Source organism: Frieseomelitta varia, unplaced genomic scaffold (assembly GCF_011392965.1).
Source record: "Frieseomelitta varia isolate USP_RPSP 00005682 unplaced genomic scaffold, Fvar_1.2 scaffold_567, whole genome shotgun sequence".
Classification (NCBI taxonomy): domain Eukaryota; kingdom Metazoa; phylum Arthropoda; class Insecta; order Hymenoptera; family Apidae; genus Frieseomelitta; species Frieseomelitta varia.
Window position 1 is genome coordinate 38,081 of NW_025110331.1, and position 25,837 is coordinate 63,917.

At 27.8% G+C, this 25,837-nt stretch overlaps 1 long non-coding RNA gene across 2 annotated transcripts in view; it reads right to left on the reverse strand.

Annotated features, from left to right (window-relative positions):
• Nucleotides 1–25,837, reverse strand: part of LOC122534021 — a 71,117-nt gene that overhangs the window by 29,497 nt on the left and 15,783 nt on the right. The gene's annotated exons all lie outside the window — the stretch shown is intronic.

Sequence of the window (25,837 nt, forward strand, 5' to 3'; positions counted from 1 at the left end):
GGAGAAATGAGAATCTAAAAATGATTGAAAAACACTTCTGTAATAAAGAATACGAATATTTTTTTATCTAATTTTATCTAAATTTATTTCATTCAAATTACTTTCATTAATTTATTATTTAATTACATATATTTACATTTAATTATTTCTTAATCATATGAAAATTCATCATTGTTTAAATTTCTATGAAAAATATTATTACTATTACTTACGTTAAATAAGAGTTAAATATTGTTATTATTCAATACTAAAAATATTCGAGTTAATCTTCTGACATTAGAAGCTATTAATGTTATTTTCTAGCATTAGAAAATATTCAAGAAAAGAAAAAAGAAAAAACTGTACGTCACTTTGAAACCAGTATCAAGTTTGCATCAGATATTCTCCGAGAACTTGCACGTAAATTTCTGAACAATTCCCAAGTAAGATGCAAGTATTGACAAAACGTCAGTTTGTATGCGAACGTCATGGACAGAGAAGAACTGTGATAGAAAATACAACTTCGACGCATACGTTCGAAACACATTCGATACAATACATGATATACGATTTTCGTGTATAATAAACACGTCGGGAATGTAATAAGGCAGAAAGAAATTGAGAAAGTTCGGTTGGGCGACTTGGAACATTTAATATTCCAATTCGTTTCAATAATATTTTCTTCCTTTCTTACGGAAGATGATCTTTAAGAAATTTTCTTTTCTTTTCATATTGTCCACGATGTTGTAAGTGAACATATTTTTCGGAATTTAATATATTTCGTAGCCAAGACAATTCTGTCGTTTCTTTTGTGATAAGAAAGAATAATGCAGAAATATAAAAAAGAGAGTTTTCTTTTTTACCAAAAATAATTATTTTTAACTGGACGAATGATTTTTTATATTTTTTTCTCCTTCTTTCGTAAGAAAAGGACATAAAACTGTCCTCTTGAAACTAAACTGAATTTTAATTATCTCATAAAATAATGCAGTTGTTTTGCATTTATTTCATTATTATGCATTTTAAAACCTAGAAAGCAATTTGTTTTATCTACTGTGCATTATAATATTCTCTATTCTGCGTATTTTATATCAATATTTTTGTGCATAAATTGAAAGATTCATTAGATAGTACTCAACTTTACTCAACATTGTTTCGAACTGTATTCTATCGATATTACAAAGTGAAACTTTATTCCAGACAGAACTATGAAACCGAATTTTATCTTGAAACACAGTTTTATCAGAATCGCTCTTATCGCTGTTATAGATTCCGACTGAAAAGGATATTGAACAAATTTCTAGAATCTCATTTACAATACTTGAAAAAAAAAAGAAAAATTATCGATAAAAATTGGAATTGAATCGGTTAGAGAAAATTCGCGTATCCAATCGGAGAAACCGTGAAATTCTCCGCATCGAAATGCCAGCGTGGGGTAATTGGTGTGCGAGTATCACGAGCCAAGCGGAAAAGTTTCCGCGAGACGCGTTTGGCGACCGGATCCGGAAAAGGGAATTATACGTCATTAAACCGAACGTTCCTCGACTAAACAGATTCAATCGCCTGGATGGAAGAGAATCGCAGCGGTTGCGGGCGGGTGCCTTTCGTCGCCGGCGGGTTACATGGAAATCGCTTTGCATCTTCCAGCTGGAAAGTGCCGAGCCAGCGAAGGACACACACCGACTGTGATAGTAACACCGAGCAGGAAATTCGCCGCAGCCTTCGGGATCCTTGCTCGCGTATATGGAACACGCGTTGCGATAAGTACGCGCGCGAGTTTCGCCCAGGTGAAAGCAGCTACCTCTTCAAATATTTCCCAAGCTGGAAAGTCGAAAGTTTCCGCAGTTTCCTGAAACCTGAAGCGAATATGCTGCTCCCTGGTTACGGTGAAACGTGGTATTCGCGTGGAAATCGCGTTGCCTCGAATGTGCGATTCCGAAGGACTCGAGCGATTCAAACAGGCACAACTCACCGTCAGCGTTCGATTCACCCTCGAATGTTCGCCGACCGCGAGATAGAACCGTCCACCATTTCACACTGTCTAGTTTCGCGTTATTTTGGAACAATTCCAGATCGCTCCCGGTGATGCGATTTTTTTTCAATATTCGGCCTGCAGGTATCTGAATTTTAAGAGATGTCTGTATGACTTTAGTCATATAGAGTTGCTAGAGTTTTCAAGCATTTGAAATACAGAAAGAGACATTTTAGGAATTTTAAGTGGTTTGTCGGTTAGACTATTTTTTAAAATGTAGACCTACTATATTTACCTACTATAAATATTTTACCTACTATATGTTGCCTATGTCTAGTATTTTGCTTACGTATAAGTAAATTGAAAACACAACCCTATTAATTATATATATATATATATATATATATATATATATATAATTTATATATATATAAAGAGACATTTTAGCAATTTTAAGTGGTTTGTCAGTTAGATCATTTTTTAAAATATAGACCTATTATATTTATTTTACCTACTACATGTTGCCTATGTCTAGTATTTTACTTACGTATAAATAAATTGAAAATACAATCCTATTAATTATATATATAAAGAGACATTTTAGCAATTTTAAGTGGTTTGTCAGTTAGAATATTTTTTAAAATGTAGACCTATATTTACCTACTATACGTTGCCTATGTCTAATATTTTATTTACGTATAAATAAATTGAAAACACAATCCTATATATATAAATTTGACTTCCTTGAGCACAAAGTCTTAGGTGAAAAAATTTTATTCTACAGTTTTGACTCACTTTTTCATAATGATTCGTTCCCTGCTCTGCTTTTCATACGTTATAGAATATCGTGTATATAGATATGAGTAACCTGTTGATATGTCTACACTATATAAACAGGGGAAATCATTATACAAACTGAATTTGAATTTTACGTCTTGTAAAATCTTAGATTTTAAAGAATCTACCATTTAATTTAATAGAAATAGAAATATTAATAATTACATAATGATTAATAATATTAAAGTTTTCTCTTTTATCATACTCATTATACTTTTCGTCTATTATTTCAACTAATTTAAGTATTCGTATTACTAGATTCTTTTATTCTATTTATTAGACATATTATACGAATAATTCCACTAGATAAAATCAAATTTTTACTAAACTTCTCGTAGTTTTACTAAACTTGCTCATTAGGATTCATAGAACATAAATAAAAAAATTTGTATAGTCTTATACGCTTTTTGGAAATTTTTTTATTATTATTTGCATTATTTTTTGCAAGTAACTTTCTTGCAAATTTCTGTCATCTCATTTTATATCGTTATCTTGCATAAACAGAAAATTTTGCTCGATCAAATAGGTATTTGCTCGATCAATAGGATAGGATATCACTCAAGAATGTTGTAATTTATCATTATTGATAAGAAATAAAGAAGATAATAACAAATTCAATTTAAATTTTTGTTTGCTGTCGATTGTCGTGTCACTTCACAACTTCCATCTTCTTTTTTTTTTATTTTCGCCAATCTTTCACAATTACCCGTCATTCACACACACACACATGCACACACACTCATACATTGTATCATTAATATCATTCCCTCATTAATATCAGATAGAAATAATAATGATCGGATAATAGGTACAATTGAATTCCATTGGTGAAAACAAATAATTCATATAATAGGAGTTCACTGATTCTCCCTGCTATCTATGATTTCTCATTCAAATAATAGAAGTTCGTGTTCAGATAAGTGGATTCAATTGGCAAGAGTTTAATTAACCGGACTGACTATAATTTCATTCGAATGGACTTGAGATAAATTGATTTCTACAGTATAACAAACAATATAAGACAGTAATAAAATAGTAATATAAGGCAATAACATAAGAAAAATTTGGGCACTGATTTATAAGAGAGATGTTGCTTTAACGATGTTACTGTCTACGATATTATCGAGTTTTATTTTTTGTCTGCAATAAATACTATTACTATATATTAAAAATAAAAAAAAAATGTCCATAGATTTTTGAATGAAAGTGTATTTCAATATCTAATGTTTAATCTTTTACTTTATATAATTCACGAGCTCTGTTAGATGTAGAAAATCTATTAATTGGTTTGATTTAGTTTTGCTTCAAATGCGCTCAGAGATATTCGATAAATTTTGGGCTGTTCATAATAGATTATCTTCTCTCTTTTTCCATTAAACTGCTGTTTTCGATCAGTGACAATTACATTTTCCTGTAATCGATAATTTTTAAAGTTAAACAATGCTAACTAATTCATCGTTCCTTATTTTTGCATTCTGTCAAATTAATTGTAAAAATATTTTCTTCTCTTTCTTCTTGCATTAGTACATGTCAATTTTACATTGTTATTCGTAAAATTTGCAATCTAGAAATTTAAATTATAATCAACTAAATTATACGTAAATTATATTTAAACTTAAATAAGAAGTCTGATAGTGTCAAAAATTGCAATCTAATGCTAAATTAAATTGTATTCAATTTCAAAATAAAATATCTGATATTCTTCAGACAAATTTAAAAAATTTAAAACCGTCGAAAAAATCTACTTATCTTGAAATAAACCTTCGTCTTTGATTTTAAATTCTCAATAGAAGAAAAAAAGAAAAACTCATTATACACAACAAACAGAGATCTCTCAAACAACAGACGTTGGTACGAAAAAAGTGGGTAACAATTTTTACTAATGTCTACGAAGCAAAGATTTCAGGCTTGCAGGAAATTTCACGTTATTGCCAAACTTCTATTCATGCTCGAGCATTAAGCAGAGTACCGTTTCGTTCATTCGTTCTCTAAAGAAGGATAAAGTAAAGGGTACAATATAAGAGCGGTTGAGTCATTCTCAGAAAACGTTGGTAGGTTCAATCAGCGTCACTTGAAGTAGAAAGCATTAAATTTCTTCTCATAGTCTTCCCAGAAAGGAGACGAACAAATAAATAAATAAATAATAATACCTCATGAAGCTTGCATTTCAAGACGATGCGTTCAGAAGCATTTCTAGTCGCCTTTGATATTTATCTGCACTACTAATCAGAAGTAACAACTTTAAGAATACATTTTCTAGGAATTGAATTTTCCCTTTATTTTATCATACGTATTTAATCTTGTTTTTCTGAGATACTCAAACACTATTAAACTGTACCAGAGTTGTTTCTCTTTAATGCCAGTTTAATTCTCAAATTGTTTTGTTATTTTACAATTGCTGAGTATAACATATAATGATTAAACTTCTAAAAATCAATTTTGATGCAGATTTTCTGTAACTATAAATAAACAAAAAATTATGAGAGTTTGAAATATTTTCTTTTCTTTTTCTCTTTGAAATATTTTCTTTTCTGTATTTCATACTAAACATCAGATGATATTTAGTATCTACAATTTCGATATGTGAATAATTCGAAATTAACTCGAATCAGAAACCTTTTAGTCAACAGTTGCATGGTTAAATTAGAAAATTTTATTTATAGGAGTATATTGAGAAATTTTTATTTGAATTGAAGACATAATACTGTGTAATAATCACAAATCAATTAATTGTCATTATCAGGTAAATTCAGATTGTTGTTACACTGATTATGTTATAGTGGAAATGAGATATTCTAATGAATAAACTGCAAATGTTTGTGCATTTTTATGAACTAAAAAAGTGAAATTTGTATCATGTACCATATTGAATATTTTATACATTTTTAATGCAAAATTATTTTATGTATTATTTTATATATTTTAGTGGAAACATTGATAAAATACCTATTCAAGATATAGTGCTTGCTGTAACATTTAATTCAAAAATGAACTTGTTACCGAGATTCTATTTTTTAATTATATTTACAATATATGAATTTATGTAAAGAACTTTTTTACAATCAATTTCAATTTCATTAGTTTAATTTGTTATTTATCAAAATTGGAAGAAAATTTTAATAGTAAAATTTTGTTGCTACTGATCATTAACTTCGTGATATTTCGTATTGTAATTTTTGTTGAAGTTAATAAATAAATTTCCTTCTTGCAGTTATTAATTGTAAAAAGACTTTGTAATAATGATTAATTCATTCCACGTAGTTTCTTCCAAAGACTTGTGCTTGTGTAATTTGCGAAAACTTTTCTTTCATTTTACCTTGAAAAACTTTCTTTACCAATATTCCAGTGAACTCACTCTTATACTTTAATATTCTATCTAGCAACAATAAAATTCGATAAAATACGTCTATAATGAAATCGGAGATAAATTTTGTTTCTAGAAAAGTCCATCTTCCAACTTGTTAGATTAAAACCACCAATTATTAAAGTTGACAATTCCGCTAGATTTAATACATTTAATTATTGTAAATCGCTTTAGTAGATCCCCTTGACACGCAATTGCTTTAGATGCATAATAGACTATAGTTGTCATTACGTGATACACTTGCTGTCACTTCCAGAGTGAACATTCCCGTCGATCATGTCACGTGTTGCAATTTCGTCTCGTTTCGAACAAGCTTACATTCTGTTGGTCGTACACTGTGAAATCGAAGAACAATAGCTTAACATATTGACAAAAGGAGATTGCTTTTAAACAATAAACGTGAGAAACGAATGACGAAATATTTTTGTTGTTGAATTTCACGTATGCGTATATATTTTTTAAAATTATTAATTCTTTGACTGTTTAATTCATACTGAAGTATTGTATAAGTAATCTTAAAGTATTGTTAGTTCAGTAGTACAATATATTGAATGAATCAAAATATAAATATTTAAAATTAAATGTATTTTTGTCCTCATTCAGGTTCGAGTACTTGAAAGATTAATAAATTTTTATTTATGAATATTTTTAGATAAATTTTATGATTGACTAACTTTGAATTTATTTTCTATTAAAATGTGTTCTTAGACTATCTTTAATTTTAATAGAAATACTTTCTATTAAAATTAAATTATTGTCTATTAAAATGTGAACAATATAGTCTGTATAATAATAATAGTAATAAATTTACTTAGTAATAATTTATTGCACTATATGTGTAACGTAATCTACATAGTAACAATTCAAATGTATAATCTATAACATCAATTGTTATTATGTTCTAATTATTACATTAATAATTTCTGATTATAATAATAACTCATAGATTTATTGATCATTGCATTATTCTATATAATTTCACTAAAATGAAATTTTGTTTTAAAATTTAACATTTCGTTTATCAAATATTGAATTATTATATATGTCTGTAATTCTATATCAATCTATTGTATAATAGTTGGAGAACATTATACATATGTATAATATATTACATATAGAAGCTTCTGAAGTAGATTTGACTATAGTTCAATAGTCTTCGCTGATCCATGTATTCATCATTGATATTCATCATTCATACTTTTAACTTTCTTTCTTCAAACTATAGTTCAGGAACTATAATTTCAAATAAAATTACGTACATTTTCCTGTATGTACACATAATACAATATAATATAACTATGTAATAATATAAAACAGTGTAATTATACGTACAACATAATACACTACAATATTATAAAAAGTAATAGATATGGTACAATATGTATAGGAAAGTAAATGAGAAAATAATATTTCAGATCCGTGCAGAACAGACTAGGCCAGTTACTGTAGAATTGCCCATTGATTGTCAGACGTGCCTCGACTTTAAATCAAACATTCCCATTATTATAAATTTCATATTGTATTTTGCGCCAATTCAAATTAACGATGAATATGTTAATTTACTGCCAAGGAATTTACATTTCATTTTTCATACAATTAACGGTGATTTTATTTCACTACAAGACATTTATGCAGTTGTTAGTATCAATAAATTATTTTCATGTTAATGTTTAATGTGTTCTGATATTCAATTATGCATAGGAAATAGTTACTTCAGTGTCTTATTTATTATTATCTGAAAAATCTCTTCAGAACAGAAAAAGGATTTATAATCTTATTTTTTTTAACGAGATTTCAAGGTCGTCAGTATTTTATAGAATGGGATAGATTTTTTCCATCGACCCTGGGCTTCTTCCTCAGTTTTTAAATTAATACAAAAATTTCATAAAACTCGTGAATTCAGTATCTCATAAAAAGTTATTATAAATACTCTTTATAACATTTGTTATTATAAATACTCTTTATAACATTTTGATTAGAATTATTATTTATTTAATAATAATTTAGCAATTTATTTAAAAATAGCTTTCTTGAAACAATGGAAACGTGTGGTTTATATTTAAGTTATCTTTCTAATTTAAAGACTCTCGAATTGAAGTTAAAATTATAAATAAAAAAAAAGAACATCTAGTTATTAAACACACAAATAAATTTTTAGAATTTATATTAATCTATAATTGAACCTATAGATTATAATAACTTTAAAAATTAAAATAAATGATTCTAGCAATTACAATATCCACTAAACAAGTCACGCTATTTTCAACTAAAAAAAAATAATTCGTTTTGTTTCTCTGATACATTGCTTTTCATTTAAACGAACTGCGCTTTACAATAGCTGTTATATTATTACTCACTTTGTAACAAAAGTTACACGTACAACTATTAAAATCCTGTTCGAGTTGAACAGATTAACAATAAAATAATTAAAAATAAAATAGAACATGGGAAACAAAATTTTTCTCGAACAAGCTCTCGTTCAATTTATTTCAATTACTTGTGCACGGTGAATGCGTTGCGTAATTATGCTCGTAATACACCGTAACGCGGAAACCGCGCGGCTTCACTCCGATTAATTTCTTCATTAATTTAACGCGAGAACGCGTAGCAAATTCAGGAGGTCTCGATTTTTCGGAAAGCTTGGTTCAATCCTTCAAGAGAAACCTGTTTCTTTTTTTCGTGCAACGTGAACCCGGAAATGAGCACGTGCTCCGAATAACATACTCGATTGTTTTCATTATCTCTTTCTTTTAATTCAATGTTTTTTCTTTCGTATCGAAAAGACTCAGAACTTTTTGATTAAATTTTAATGAAATAAATCAAAGGATAAATATTTGGCACAGAAAAGCCAAACTGTGGTGTAACATCAATCTCTCAACGCATGCGTAGCACTCTTTTCTCTGTTACGGTGGTTCTTTAAATTTCTCAATTTTAAATTCAATTTAAATTTTTGCAATTTAAAATTCAGGATAAAAATGATATCTGAACAAAAAATACAATAAGTTACACGTGCGTGTATAGAATCGAATCTTGAAGTTATGAAGATTTTGTCTTATCAAGTTTTAACAAACGGAAATTCGACTTGCAAAGGCCTTTTATGAAGCTCAATTTTATTTCATAATTTTATATAAATAATTATAATTAATATAATTTTAATTGTGCAATTTGTAATCGGAGAGAAGGGGATAGTTTCTCAAATTATTCTTTTAATCTTTCACATCGAATTATCGTTATTGCCGAAACGCGTATATTATTACTACAAATATACGTTATTGGTGATTGCAAAACCGATTGTTTGAGTCATCGATTTATCTGTAGAAATAAACTTGTGCTTGCAGAAACTGGACTTTTGGATTTGAATTATAAAAGTAAAATGCATGTTAAACATGTAATAAATAATTCAGGTTAATTAAAGTTTATATTAAATAAAGTTTATATTTCAACTTTTTGAAGATTGCTCTACAAATTATACGAGTTCCACAGTTTCCATGTATTAGAAGTTCGATTGCATTATTTGTACTTTTAAACTATGTGTATATTTAAGCATGTTCCATTGAGATTTTCTTGTCAGTATTCTTGTTGCGTCAATGATATGACTCACTTAATACATACAAATGTTTTCCATCTATGGAAATACATATATATGTAAAATTACATTTTACAATAGAAAATGTTGATTTTTCAGAATTTATGTTGTTTAGAAATCTTACATAAGTGATATTCCTTGTATTTTGCATCGAAGAACAGATTTGAAATTTAAATTAATTATCAATTAATTCTTTGTCATTTTATTTGATTTTAGAGTTGAATATTTCCTTTCCACCCGTTATACATACTCTGTATTATTTTTTAAAAGTATTATATATTTTTAAGAAATATTCATGATATTAAAATATTATTTGCCTTAAAAACTACATTTCCATGCTTAATTATTTTACAATCAAATGTTTGTTTCTAATCGTAAAGTGACATTAAATTTTTAAGAATCAATGGAAATATACTTATAATTCTAAATTGGAAATCTACAAATTTTGTATCTTCTCACTGAGTTTTTCCATATTCTCACTGAATTTCCTATTTCATATGCTTTCATAACTATATAGAAAAAGATAGTTTTCAAAGTATTGCCATTCTGTTATCACGTCGTAAAGTCCTAGGTAAGGTAGAAAAGTTTGAAAGTGGAAATAAGATCTTAAATTGTAAGTATTCTCAATCAATATTGATTCGGAAACTTTTTCAAGATAAGTTCCAACTGCTGAAAGTATTCGACATTCTGTTGATCAAACTTCAGTAACATAGTTCTGTGATCTAATTTGTCAAGTATTTAATTATCATTTTCTACCAGTCCAGAATTGAACGTAATTAATGTATTAAAATGCATTATATAAATAAAATTTAACTAAGTAAAATTCCCATTTTTTGTTGTTCAGTTTTCCTATAAAAAATATTTGTATAGATAATAAATTAAATTTGAATATATTTGGTTCATAAATAATGGCAAACTTTATTGTTTTCTCCTCTTTCAGTTTTTTTTTTATAATAAATATATTTACGAATTATATTAAAAACATTTCGTGATATAATGTATATTTTCTAATGCACATATAGTATGTCATGTGTATATATTTTCTAATATATTATGAAATTCCAAGTTTTAACGATACAAATTCACGAGAAGTACAAATTTCACGACGTCAATATATCGGAACATAAAATTAATATCATTTCATAAATAATGTTTCATTTCAAATCATTTAATTTTGTCTTCATTCTACCTACAATTGTTTTAGAAATATCATTAATACCAGTTGAAAATTAATATTCCAATATTCCAGTATATATAATAGAAAGAAAAATCTGAAAATGTTGAATATTCAGTCTCTCAGGGATAAATGTTTTGTCATTCAATCTTCTTTCTCTCTGACAAATGATTCTCTGAGTGAGATTCCCTTTTGAAACACATTTTCATATAACTGAATTATAGATACTATCAAATATAACGAATTCATCAACGAAAATGAATCATAGTATTCGGAAGACTTTTTGAAATTTGTTCAATGTTAGAAAAGATACGTGTGACAACAGCTGAAGTAGCAAATTTAAAGTATCATCAATTCAAAAATATTATACGTATCTACATACATAATCGATATGTTTATTATAATAATAATTTCAAAGGAAGTAAATTGTTCCAGAAATTTATTCTCATTATTGAAACAAAAAAAAAAAAAAAAAAAAAAAATGATTAAAAAAAAAAAAAAATATATCTTTAAAGTGTTCAAGTTAAAAAGTTTAATTTCAATGATAAAAGAAAAAAAAATTGCTTGCCAAACGTCGTGGAGCAGTTGAAACGAGTATCTCTTGCTATGAGATGATGTTCCACATATTTACACACGCGCTATAAGCTGCCCTACATATTTTTTACTTCTGCCGCGAGGAAATTGCATCTTCAAATATTTCTTTCTTTCCTCTTAATGTTTTCCATTATCTTCCGAATGTATCCGAAGCGTTTCCTTCGCATCTGAACAATAACGTTTTAAAGTGGCGGAATTGCGTCCGCGGTATATGTAAATAGACGTATGTAGTTTCCAGTCGTATATCTCTTTAGTTAACAGGTTGAATTATACCAATAAATCGTGTTTTATTAATTGACGCCACGACTGTCGTTTTGGTTTTGATAATCGGTTTGTCCGACACACCGCGTATCAGTTGGCGCATAAATCGCAATTCTAATGACCAGGCTCATATCGCTAATGCCACTTTACGTGTATCATCCTTTTAAAGCTTCCTCGCGACGCAGCCAACAACCGCGATTTATTATCATCGTCATCATCGTTACGCTTTAAGTTTATGGGAGTAGGAACGCGACTGAATATTTGTGAAATTTGTACGCGGCGACGTGTCGCCAAGACACGAGGCAGAGTGTCGCATTTTCATTCGAGACGTGCAATTTTCTCCCGGATTTATTCGAAATTTTTAATTTGCGATTCGGTGTCCGAGGCGCGAGCTGCGGTCTCGTACGGTCGCGTAAACGAAACGCGAAAAATGGAAACGAAAATAGGGTTATTCGAAGTATGTGATTTACTTCAACTTTATTTGATGTCTTTAATTCGTATCGAATTGCAAGTTTGTCAATATCACACGTTTGTATCAATGAAGAAAACAAAATTTAAGAAATAGAAAATTTAAAGAATTATAAAATAGAATAAGGTTATAAAATAGAATCACTTTATTATTATATTGTATTGTTAAATATCGATTATTATAATTTGCAATTACATGAGATAAATGTCTTGTATCTAACAAAATTTAAACACGTAAATTAAATTTCAATAATTATGAGTTGATCTCGCTGAAATTTATCTGTTATGATATTATAACAAGAGTACATTAAAAAAATTTGGATGATTTTAAATGCGTATATTTCGTTCAGTTTACGTACTTATATTTTTCTTATTCATTTTTATTTGCAGTTAATTACAGTTAATTATTTAAATGTGTTTAAATTGATTTAATTATTGAGTTAATTATTTAAATGTGTTTAAATTGATTTAATGTCCTATCCAGCATTGAATTCTTAATAGTCGATAGTTAATAAATATCATTCAAATGGATCATATTAAAATTATTTAATACGACGTGTAACTATATTAAAATTTTGAAAAAAATATTATCTAATACGGATAATGTTAGCAAGATTGATACCAGTATCATAATTATGAAATAAAATAACTAATTCGTGTTTTTTATTTTTCATTGCAAACTAGTATATAAAATATTTTCGTCTTATTGTTCACTTTTACTCGTGCTAGTTTCTTAATAAAAATTGTGAAAGTATTGATATTTGCAATACTTGGGAAAATAAATAATATTTTTATAATAATAAACCTTCACAAAATGAAAGTTTATTGAAACTGTTTAATTTAAGATTTAATAAATCATAAAATCACAAACATTTACAAATGAATAGATTTAAAATAAATTCATGCATGAAAGTAATAAGAATTCACTTGTTATAGTTATTAATGTAAACTTCCAAGATTGAAAGTCCACAAAAATCAATACAATATTATAATAAAGAGGAAATTTGGAACTTTGACATTCTGAAAGTTCCATCCAACTTGATGATTTTTGGTCATTTTAAATATTTCAATGAATTCAGAAGGTTTCACTTCCCCGAAAATCTTCTTCCAACAAGACTTTCCTGGAAAATCACTTCTTTTTAATAAAATATAAATTAGTCCAATCACGTCGCTGGTCTTCTAATTATGAAACTAAGGAAAAATCTTACTCTAGCTTGGGAGAAGTAAAGAAAAAACTTTATTTTCCTTAGAAAAGCCGAGCCAAAGATAATTATACTTAACATTGAAATTGTCAGAATGATCAAAGTGAGCAATTTGCAACTTTTCTCAGAAATTTTATAGATTTGTAAAAAATTGAATAATTTTTTTTATAAAATGTATGAATAAACAGTTATGTTCTTTATTCTATTACAAACTGTTTTTTATTTCTCACACCATCATTTCTTCGATGCAATTTTATGTTTAATGTTGTTATTGTTAAAAATATTTCATGTTTAATTGCAATGTTACAATATTATTTTATATTTAATATTTCATACTTTAATCGTCAGTAGCATACACAAATGTTAAATTTCGTAATATTGTTCTGTTACAATGTAATTAATGTTAATTAATTATTATTATAATATCATTCAAATACGTATCATTGTTATTGCACCATCTAATACTATTATTATAAATTACGTAGACAAATATCATGTTTTTTAGAAAAATGTACGAAGGAGTTCATTTTTAAAAAGTAAAAAATGCTCCAGACTCTCGAACAAGAAAATGCACCCAAAATATTTTACATCATACACTTTCTAAATTTCAAACTACTTTCTTCACCGCGAAACATCGACGTGAAACGTTTACATGCGAACCACGATATTATAAAACTAATTGTTATGCGTAGCTATTGTAGATTGAAAAGAATGAAACGGCGAATCGGTTTCGCGTTAAGAGAATCTTCCAATCGACAGACACGGCATTTCGTTGCAAAGTCGTCTCGTTTCTGAGAACGTCAATAGAACTCGCAGCAAGAATTTCAATCGAACGGATGGAAATCCTGCGGATTACGGGAAATTAGTTCAGAGTAATTCGATTGTCATTTGTTTACGCCGGCTTGAAACTTGGGAACCATCGGTGAAACGCGTTCAAGAATCGAACGAAAGTCGTCACTTTGCTCGCGACGACGTAACGAGATGCGATCAAAGTTAGGGAAATGAATAAACGCGCTTTGAAACGATATTGACGAACCGTTTGCCTGCGACACGTCGCATCGCGTGTGCAAAAAATATCGTGGAAAAATGTCGCACCGAACAGGATCTTACGAGGGAATTTTTTTAATTCTGTGCGTTTTTTAATTCTTTTTAAAAACTGTTCAACTCGTGAATTGTTTATGAAATTGATTAAATGAGGGTAGGTTGTAAAATTTTTTAAATAAAATAAACATTGGCTATAAAATTATATAAATATAGATTGGTTAAACATAACATAAACAAACATGGTTAAAAAATTATATAAAATTATATAAAATTATATAAAATTATATAAATATTATATAAAATTACATAAAAATTACATAAAAATTATATAAAATTATATAAATCTTATATAAAATTATATAAAATTATATAAAACTGGTTAAATAAAAATGGAACAACAGACTGTAGAGTTGATTGAATAAAAATATCGACTATACATCGGTTATAAAAATTAAAGTAAATTAAATTCTGCAGGAAGTTATCCAACTCTCAATAATCTGAAATTGACAATAGTTTTATTTGAAAACGCATCATTTTTAATCTTTCTGTTTAACGGTATCTTTTCACGGTTTATTTAATAGTGAATAAGATAATCAATATTATTTAAAAATTTTTGTGATTTTAGTTCAGTAAAAGTGAAACCATGGCTTGACTTTTACAGAAATTCACGTAATGAATTCTTTTATTACTACTTTATACACAAATACATATTTTTGGTTAAAATGTAACATTGCAATAAAAACAAAAATATCAACAAAGATGTACTTATCGTTAGATTTTCGTGCATTTATGGGAAATTTGAAAATTCAAAAATATACAGAATGCGCATAATACATTCGGAGTACAATGCTGATTACAGTATTCAATGAGTAGAATAAATCTCAGTTCAGATTCAGTTCCTTCAGTTGCGCTGATAAAATTCTGAAATTGCATGAACTTGCGCAATCTACTTCATGCTTCCTTTCTTTTTACCTTTTCATAAAAGTATACGTTGTAACTATGTTTATTTAATATTAGCAGAAACAACAACATTTATAGAAGATCAGTTGATGCAAAACTTTTGCACGATATTGTATTGATATAAATCGCAATTATTTCCACAAAACGACATGCACATATACGGAATTTTTTTTAATAGTTGTTTAGAGTCATTTTGTTTCGTATCTGCTATTTTTATCATTAAGTGAGACATTGTTGCAATACTTTTGTGAGTAACCAAGGCATTGTTGCGACGTAGCACGCGAAAAATTATATTGATCTGGCAAACGAGTTTCAACACCTGAACAGAGCAACAACATCGGAATGTTTATTTTTTTTCTCATGTTCATAATGTTAACAAAACGATGATAGACTGTTGAAGCGTGTCACTGCGGTTTCTGGCCAAAACCGACATCATGCATTGTTGTACTCCGCAAAGTGTATCTCGTTCGAACGATTCTGAAAAATGGCTCGATTTTGGAACTTCATTTTGCAAAATTGGCAGAGATATTGTAATACGAAAAGGTTAATCTGTACGTGATATGGAAGTTAAATACTTTTTCATGGTGGACGTAACATTTCTGGTTATCATCGTATTTTTATACTTACGAGTGTGATGACATTAAGTAGTCTATTTAGGATAATTATTTTATTATTAATAATCGCGGATTTTTATGTGTTTATGAAAAACTTGAATGTGTACACATTATTTATGCAATATTTAAAAACGTATAAATTATTTAAAATAAAATATTTAATAAATGGAATAAATTTTCATTCTTTTCTTCCCATTTTTCTTTAATTATATTCGTAAAAATATACAAATGCATAAAAATCTGTAGTCCAATTAAAATCAAAGATTGTGATTAAGTATAATTTTCTCTCTAAATAATAATAAAATAATACATAAAGGTAGTACATAAAATAACATATGAATAATAATATATAATGGACACATTATTATTGTTCATGTTTTGAAAAACTCTTTTCCTACCTGCAGCATGTATGTAAGTAAGGATTATTGCGTTGAGAAAGAAGGTAAAACGACGGTAGCCGATTTTAAAAGTCAGATTTTCCTGAGATTGACGCAATACGAAGACAAAAGCTTCATTTTAAACAGTACAATGAACAGTGCTTACATTTTAATGTATCTCTAGAAAGAGATATACCACCCTTATTTCAAGGAGCGTTGAATAGTACAAAGCAAGATCGCATTGTGACTTACTGAGCTCCTTACGAAACCTTAAATATTTTCTTAGGAACGTTAGTGGAAGTTAGCCTTTCACGCGTGGAAATTCGTTAAGATGGAATAGCCGGCATTCTGAAAGCAAATGAAATCCTTTTCATTCTTGTATATTATCAATTTTTGCAACACGATTTTCTACGATGATGAAAATTTTAAAACTTTTGAAATTTAGGTATATGAGATACGATTTATGTATATTAACAATAGATATAATGTAAATTATTTCAATTGCTTGGCTATTTTGTAATTCTTTTTTTTTCACACATGGTTTTTTTTTTTTAGTAATATTAATGTAAGCCGTACAAAATTATTCTATTGTCAATTTTAAATTTTCAAATTTCTAAATGTTTGTAAATTTAAAAATTCCATTGCTTCCATAAATAATGCATAATATCCAAATAATATCCAAAAGTTTCGTCGTATGAAACTATATTATCTTCAGTTTCCAAATTTTTGTCAATTAGAAGTTTCAAGTCGTTTGTAGAGTTATTTTTACAATAATTCCTATACAAGAAATTTATAGATTTAATAAAAAAAAGTAAGACTGTAAATTGTTTTAATCCATGAATATTAAGACAGTTATATAAATATTGAGAGTTATATAACTATTGAAGGATTTTATAAGTATAAGTATTATGAAGAATAAATAAACTGATAGCTGTATTACTATGACATTTATGTTTTTAACGTGTTATTTTTAACATATTAAAAACTATTGAATTTCCTTCTCTAACTCGTGAGTGATGTTAAATAATCGGTTCTTTCTTTTTTAAATAGACGGATAAAATAAAAGCGTATGTGGACATGTGAACTTTGATTTTTTGATATCTAGAAAATTATTAATTACTTCGATATACTTTTGATATCTAATTTATTTATTACTATTATTTCAATTTCCAATTATCCTAATATTTGAATATTTGAATATTTATATTTTCTAATATTTTAATATTTATATTCTCTGATATTTTAATATTCTCAATATTTATGTTATTTCTACTTTAATGTTAAATTTTTTATTATTTTCATGTCATTTTTATTATACTATTATTTTAACATTTAACATTTGAGTAGCTTCGTTTATCAATAGAAAAATATGTCCACATCCTATAAATATATTCTATATATAAAAGATATAAATATAAACATATCCTATATATAAAAAATATAAATATAAATATATCCTATAATTAAATAATATAATAATAATATAAATATAATATAAATATATTCTATAAATATATTATATATATAAAATATAAATATAAATATATCCTATAATTAATAAAACGAGATTTTCAGCTGAAGAATAACGAAGTGAATACTTGATATGCTATTGTCCGTTTCAGCCAGTACGTAATAAGAAACATTAAAAGCGGGGAAGATATAGTTGCATGAAATAAAAACACGGCGTGCGCGTAATTTTATGCGAGGCCGGATTATGTTAAACTAATCCGTCGCAATGTAATCAAAGGGAAGCAAGATAAAAGAAAAGCGTAACTCGTCCGGCTGAAGCTGATGCGATTCACTAATTTTACGCAACGAGAAGCCCGTGCTTCGTTCTCGTCCTTGTGTAATAAACGAAGGAAGACTTCGGGGAATGTATGTCGCAAATTAGAATGGACGTGAAACTTCCCGCCTAAACTTCTAACTATCACTTATCACCGTTTGCTATCAGTCCATTGAAGGCAATCATTTTTCTACGAAATACCAACGGGAATAATCGTTTTTTACGCATTCTTCTGGAAATTTTCTGGAATAATAATTTGTACGTATTCTTCTGGAAATTTTCATATGCGAAATTTCACATAATGCGTGTAGTATGTAATACATCGTAGATTGGTACGTGATAATTGTTTATCAAGGTTTTATTCTTTTGATTATTCTACGTCATTAAATTTCGTATAAATATATTAATATCCGCAGATAAAATTATTAGATAAAATCCAAAGTTCTAATTTTTAATAACATCTATCCATTTTATACGTAAGTTAATAGGTACTATAAATATTATAAGAATAGTGTTATTATAAACATGTACGTAATAATTTAACACATAAATATTTAACTATAAATATTACAGTAATAATAGTTTAATATTCACATATATATATATATATATAAATTCTATTGTTATATATTTAAATTATATTATATTACGTGTACTTACTATTACTTTCATTGAACTAGAAAATAATTAAAATTTTCAATAAATTGTAGACTTTTGTCGATTTACGTAGTACTAAATTAATACTCGTTCTTCAACAAAGGTAAAACAAATCGTCCGCGCTAAATCTACACGCTCTCTTTCTCCATTGCCGAAGGTCGTTAATTTAAAAAAAAAAAAACGTATAACGTAAAACGCGAAAACTTTAATTAACCGCGACAAAGAAACGTCAAATAACCAGATTCGAACGAACACACGAACAAAGAACAAAAGAACAAATTGCACTTGCCCGGCTGAATAGGCAGCCAGCTGCCGATACAATCTTCATTCGCGGAATATCGAAAGCATTAGACGGTCAAAGGATAGAAACGAGCCACGAGGGTAGAGGTTTCAAAGAAGCTACGACGGCTATTTCTCTTTTCTTCTTCTATTCAGAAATCGGTGGTACTCGACGATGCAGAAAGTGGCCAACGCGTGTCCTATTCGCGAGACCATTTCGCGACCTGGCAACCATTTCGTCGCCGACATCGATAGACTATTTCCCGTGTGTCTTTTGTGTCGGAGATAACGGCGCCGAATAGATCCTTGTAGTTGGCGAAGTGCGATAAACCTTGCGCCTAATGCACCTCCTGATGACGATCAGAAAGAGTCTTGGAGATCCCCAAGTCAAAATCACAGCATTGTGCTTGTCGTTAATTGGTTGAATTTTGTCAAAATCTAATTATTATTTTAAATCACATTTATTTGAATGAAATATTTGAAAATAATATTACATTATACGAGCAATATATTATATCTTATTATTAATAAATATATAAATATATAAATATATAAATAAATATATATATTAATAAATATTATTAATAAATATGTATCTAATATATATTAATATTAATAATATAATATTATATTTAATATTATCTCATTGTGTTATTTCAAATAAATTTAAAATTTATAATAATAAATAATTGAAAATGATTAATTTCTTTCTGCATATAATTTCTCAGATATCTATTGCTTCACTCTGTGGTAGGATTGTATCTTAATTTTTTCTATCGAATTAAAGATTACTTGATTTGGAGTTTAACGCAAATTAAAGTCACTTTTCCCGTTTTCAAATGAAAATAATGAATTAATGGAGAAGCAAATTCTTGTTTTTCATCTTTATTTAACATGAAATTCGCTCGACTTCCTAAATTGAATAAAATTTTGAAAAAAATTTAAGATAATTTGGAAATCTAATTCTTTTTCAAATTTTCAGTCTACAACAAAATACTTTCTCTGTGTTTATACACTTTATTACTCTGTCATCGATGCAAATAAATGTGAACATAGTTACAACTGTTTAATATTTAAATATTATTTATTTAACAGTTACGTAAGAAAAAAGTAATCTTTATCTTTCTAGTAAACACTCGTCGAAATGTGTCTGAATAAAACACGTGATGGAATAAATTTGCAATAGAGTAGCTACTAATTTGCGATCTGCGCCCTTCACTTTGTGTCGTTCCCGCGAACGCGTTGCACCATATAATTCAACCAATACACGCACACCAACTTATGTAGTTCCATTGTACGTCATCTTAATTGGTCTACTCAACTCGCTGTTCAATCGTCGAATTTGGATTCATACGGTGTGCACCACTCATGCATACTCCGAACAGAATATAATGTAATGTTCCATAGTAAATATTCTAATCTATTCCAACTGGCATCATCCTCGTATAGGATAACAAGATCTATAAGCTTCGTTGAGTATGAGCTGATTTGAAAATTTAAGCAAATATTAAGAAATAATGTTAAAAATAATGTTTAAGCCACATTTACGTATATAATATTCTGTAATTATCAATTTGTATGTCGAAATGTTTTCATTTATTTATTTTAGATTTGCTATTAAATTCCTTTTCCATTTGGTGATGTAGAGTTTAACTGTGTACTCGTTTGTAATAATTTTTTATCTAAAAAAAGAAATAGTTTGTAAAATATATAAGAAAGTGAGATTCCAATCATTCTTTAGTTAATAATTTACTCTGATTTATTCTGTTAGTTGTATAATATATTTTCTGTATTATTGTTGATGGAATGGTGCTGATGTGATAAGAGATATTAAAATAATGAGGTGTTTAGATTGCAGATAGTAAAAGTCTTTTTTAATCGTTTATGGAACTTTCAGTTCAATTCAACTCTATAAAATTTTAAATATAAAATTTCATTATAAAATTGTAATAGTATAAAAACTTTCTGTTTAAACGAACTCTATAATCTAAATCTAGAGATATTTATAAGATCGATTTTAGACACCAAGACGACGAAGAAATAGATTTGTGTTTCAAGATTTTCAAGACTTTTTAATTCAAAATCTATGATATTAAAAAGATATATTTAAGGATTGAAACCTATGGTTCAAATTATAAATAAGTTTTCGCTGTTTTCCTAAAAAATGTTTACTTTGACAAACGATATAAAAACTCTTAATTGCCCGTAAATTCGTAGTCTGTACTAAACTTTCATTCAACAACATGATCGCAATTCAACGTCTTTAATCTTCTGAGATCTCTCATAACGTCATTTTTAATCTTCTTAAACCGCAAAAGTAGAAATAAATAAGATATATCCAGATATTAACGTTAGCTTGTATAAATCCTAATTGTATATATTGCAAAATACATGTTTAAATGAAAAAGTGAATAAGATTTTATTTCATAAAAACGTTTTTAATTACTTTTTCTCGTATCTCGATTATCCGTACCTCGATTTATCCGGGTCGTTTGTCTCCCGATTACGAAGGTTAATCGAAGACTTACTTTACGTCCATATCCTATGTCATTTATTTTAGTTGGCAGTTCTTGGAGTAAAGGACGTAAAGTGTAAGTGAGATAAAGAGAAAAATTCGTCCATTTATTAGCTGGATTTTTAATGTAAATTGTTAACATAAAATACTATTTTTTATAAATTGAAAAATAAACGACATTTTTGTGTACGAATAACTTTTTTCTTCGTTTCCTTCATGTCTACAATAACACCATATAAATATTGGTCGTTTATTAATTAATTATTGAAAAAACAATTGAAAAATTATAGAAATGATTTCAAAATTATTTATTTAACCGAACGTCTCAATGTTATAGAATAAAATATGTATACTCTAAAAGAATTTCACTAGTACGTGATAATATCTTCATCGATTGAATAACGTATAAGACGTAATGAATATTTCGTTACTAATTATAATTCATTACTCAATTCTCTCGTTAATTCGTACAATATGTATTTAACATCTCCTTCTCGTTATAACAATCTCATTTATATAAATAATTAATGCCAGAAGATCAAATTACGAATTCGAATTTTTAACAAAATCTTAATTCAAAGTTAATTAACTAAAGCTTCATTAAAATTACTTAAATTCTAGCAAAATTGAAATCTTGTTTAAATAATTCAATAATTAATTTTTGTTATTAACCGACTAGATAACTAATTTACCAAACTTCTCTGTTACTAAATTTTAAATTACAAACTTAAATTACCAACGAAGTATAAATTTTTAATTACTAACGAAGTTAAATTTTAAATTACTAACAAAGTTTGACTACAACTTATGCTTTCCATTCACGTTTACAAAGTTTGTCCATTTTTTTTTTTTGTTTTTTTTTTCTCGAAAAATAGATATTCCACTAAAAAAACATTGCCATCGTGTTCAACACAGCCGCTATTAATCTTCGAAATTGTTTGACACGTTCTCCACAGTGGTAGCAGCGATGATTAAACGCTTGCCAATTCTTTCAATTGAATTATAACCAATTTTCACTATTTCCTCGAATGGCCGTTGGAAACCAGGCGGAAACGATCGACAGGTTTACGCGCGCCGGTTAAAAATGTCGGCTCTCCCCCAAAAACAGAGTGACGATCCAATTTGTATATATGGCCCGAGTGAGACATTACTACGTAGAAATATATACGGTTTCTGCGGGAGCATTAGAACTAGTAAACCACCCGCAACGAGCAATAACTTCCCTCGGCCACGCGTAATGGCCATAAAAACCGACAGTGTTTCACCACGAACGAGATTCACAAAATAATTCGCACGGACCTTTACCATCAGGAGCTATTCCAAAAATAACTTGATTCTCTTCGACTGTTCAGAAAATTATACGCGAAAAAATAAATCGAGAGGAAGAATTAAATTTGTTCATTACGTAATGTTTAATGTTTAATTTAATTTTAATTTTAACTTAATTTAATTCTACATCAATTTTAATTCTAATTTCATCTATTAACGAGAAAAGAATAACAGGAATTGGAGAAAAATCGGGTTTTAATTAAAAATAATATTATAATTATATAATTTAAAAAAAATATATATATATATGTTAATTATATACAGAGTGTTTCGTAGTTTAGTATTCAAACTTTGCTATAGATAGAAATGAGATTGAAATATCACGTAGCTCATAAATGCTTCATTAAAAAGTTATAATAAAAACATGATTAATGTGAATGACTTCAACCATGGATTAGTCGAGAAAAAGCAATCTCTTGGTCTCGTAGATCACCAGACGTTACGTTTCCAGATTTCTATTTGTGGAACAGAAATTTACAATTCAAAAGTATTTCAAAGAACAAATTCTAAAACAAAAATATTTTGGTCTTTCTTTTTAATTTATTTCATTCGCGTAGCATTATTTTCTCTTTTCAGTTGTACCACGAGTTAGATGACATCGCGTACACATATGTATGTACGAAATGCAATGAAACGCAGAATGGTTGACACGTTCTGTTTCAAGATGAAAGAAGATTAATTGTTGTATAAAATTATTTATCGCGTCGGGGATTCGTAAAAGGGGTACACAAAAGCTGACAGGACGTTGAAGTTGAATGAAGATTAATTGTGGTACAATCATTTACAGACTTCTACTCATACGTATTAAGCCACATACTGATGTACTAGGTGATTCAAGTTGACAGAGAAAAGTTAAGAGAGAAAAGATTAATTAGTTATAATTCTTTAGTAAATTGTTACAAACTAACAATTTTAACTATCTCCAAGTAATTAGACTATCCCAAATGTTTTAGAAAAATGATTTAGAAAATTAGTGATTTATAGAAAATTTTAATGTATAGAATTGCATAAAATACACATAACAAGAAAAAGTATTTAAAATATAATGTTTCTTATATTTGGTACGTAAATCTACTAAATTTTCTACTAAAGTTTTACTGTATTCTCGAAAAAAAAATTTGCATAAAAATTTGCTGTCTAATTATAATAAAGCTCTCTGATAGTATTGCTTTCATTGTGAACCGTTTAGATACGTACCAATTTGTTATAAATGCTTATACTTTGTGTTGAATTTCAATATACTTTAAGATATTATTACATGTACTTACTTCTAGCAAAGGAAATTATTTTGAATTGACAGTTATTTTAGTGAAACAAAAAGAAACATTTTCAGATCTATATACAACATATATCATATTTTTCATTCTTAATCTTCCAAGAACATCTAATGTTGATAACTTGGATCTTTTGATAATTTTTAGATAATTTTGATATCTTTATAGAGTTAAATTATATTAATGATAGTAATTAGGTAAGTTTAAAAATAATAATCTTTATAACTTTAAATTATGGCAATAAACAAGCACTATTAATTTTTTATAGATATCACAGACTTTGTTTCTGAAGGGTTGAAAATATAAAATTTTTACGTATACTACTTTCGCGTACCCTTAGTTTCATTATTGTGCGCGGTAACAGCTATTTTGCATAACGCGTTAAAAACTACGTAAACATATGTTATGTACAAGTGTGTTTACATGTTATACACCATTTTGTTCACCTGTACCACATACACGAGTATTTCTTAATTTAAATATAATATTCTTTTTATCTTTCTCCATTTTTAATATCTAATTTCTCGTTGCATTTTTCTTTACACGGACATTCGTTATAATTAACATTCTGTACAACTAATACTCCATATACTGAATAATAATCCCTGCCAACAAAGTTCAAACTAAAGGCGAAGCAAACACGTGAATCTAAATGAATTTCACAGTGAAACATTACGATTTTTGTACATTTCGGCAAATTTAATATTCAAGTTTCCCAGCCAAATGGTAAATTGATTTCACTTGTACTCCTATTTTACAAAAAAATCGAACGAAATTGTTTGAAATATTAAGCTATTATCGACGATAAATCGATTAATGATCATATAAACGGGGAAAGTAGTGCCGGAGGCATAATGTATAATTGTAATATTGCCGCTGCTTTTGGCCGTCATAAATTAGCGTTCGCCATGTTGAGTGGTATTAATATTTTGCCATGCATCTACATGTTTATCCAACAGTTTTTAATAAACTGCAAAATCTATAGAAAGGTTTATCCAACAGTTTTAATAAACTGCAAAATCTATAGATATTTTAATATTTTACGATTCAGTAGCATTCTTAGATTAATTTATTAATTCATGTATTCTTTGTGCTAATATGATACACATTTTACTTTATTACATACAATACTAGATACATTTCAAATTTTATATTAATTATATTATATATTATTATATATTATATGTTATTATTATTTTATATTATATCTTTAACGTGTAGTATACATCATTGACATTTTTGATCCGTGCCGGAGTCATTTTTGACCCCTAAAATTACAGTATTTATTGTTGCCTAAGATTAATGGGGGCTATAAAACAATAAAACTGTAAAATTGAGAAGTTTTAACTAAATAAAACATAAAAATTGTAAAACTATTGATTACTGTAATAGAAATAGTATTTTTGGAAGTATTGACAAAGACTACCACCTGTTGTGCATCGCTGACATTACCTTTATCTGATGGTTGAGCAGCGAAAAAGGTCATTATAAGTTGAACCTTCATCGTGTGTACATCGATTAAACATACATTCGAAGTGAATTTTTAAATAATATTTCTGAATATTCGA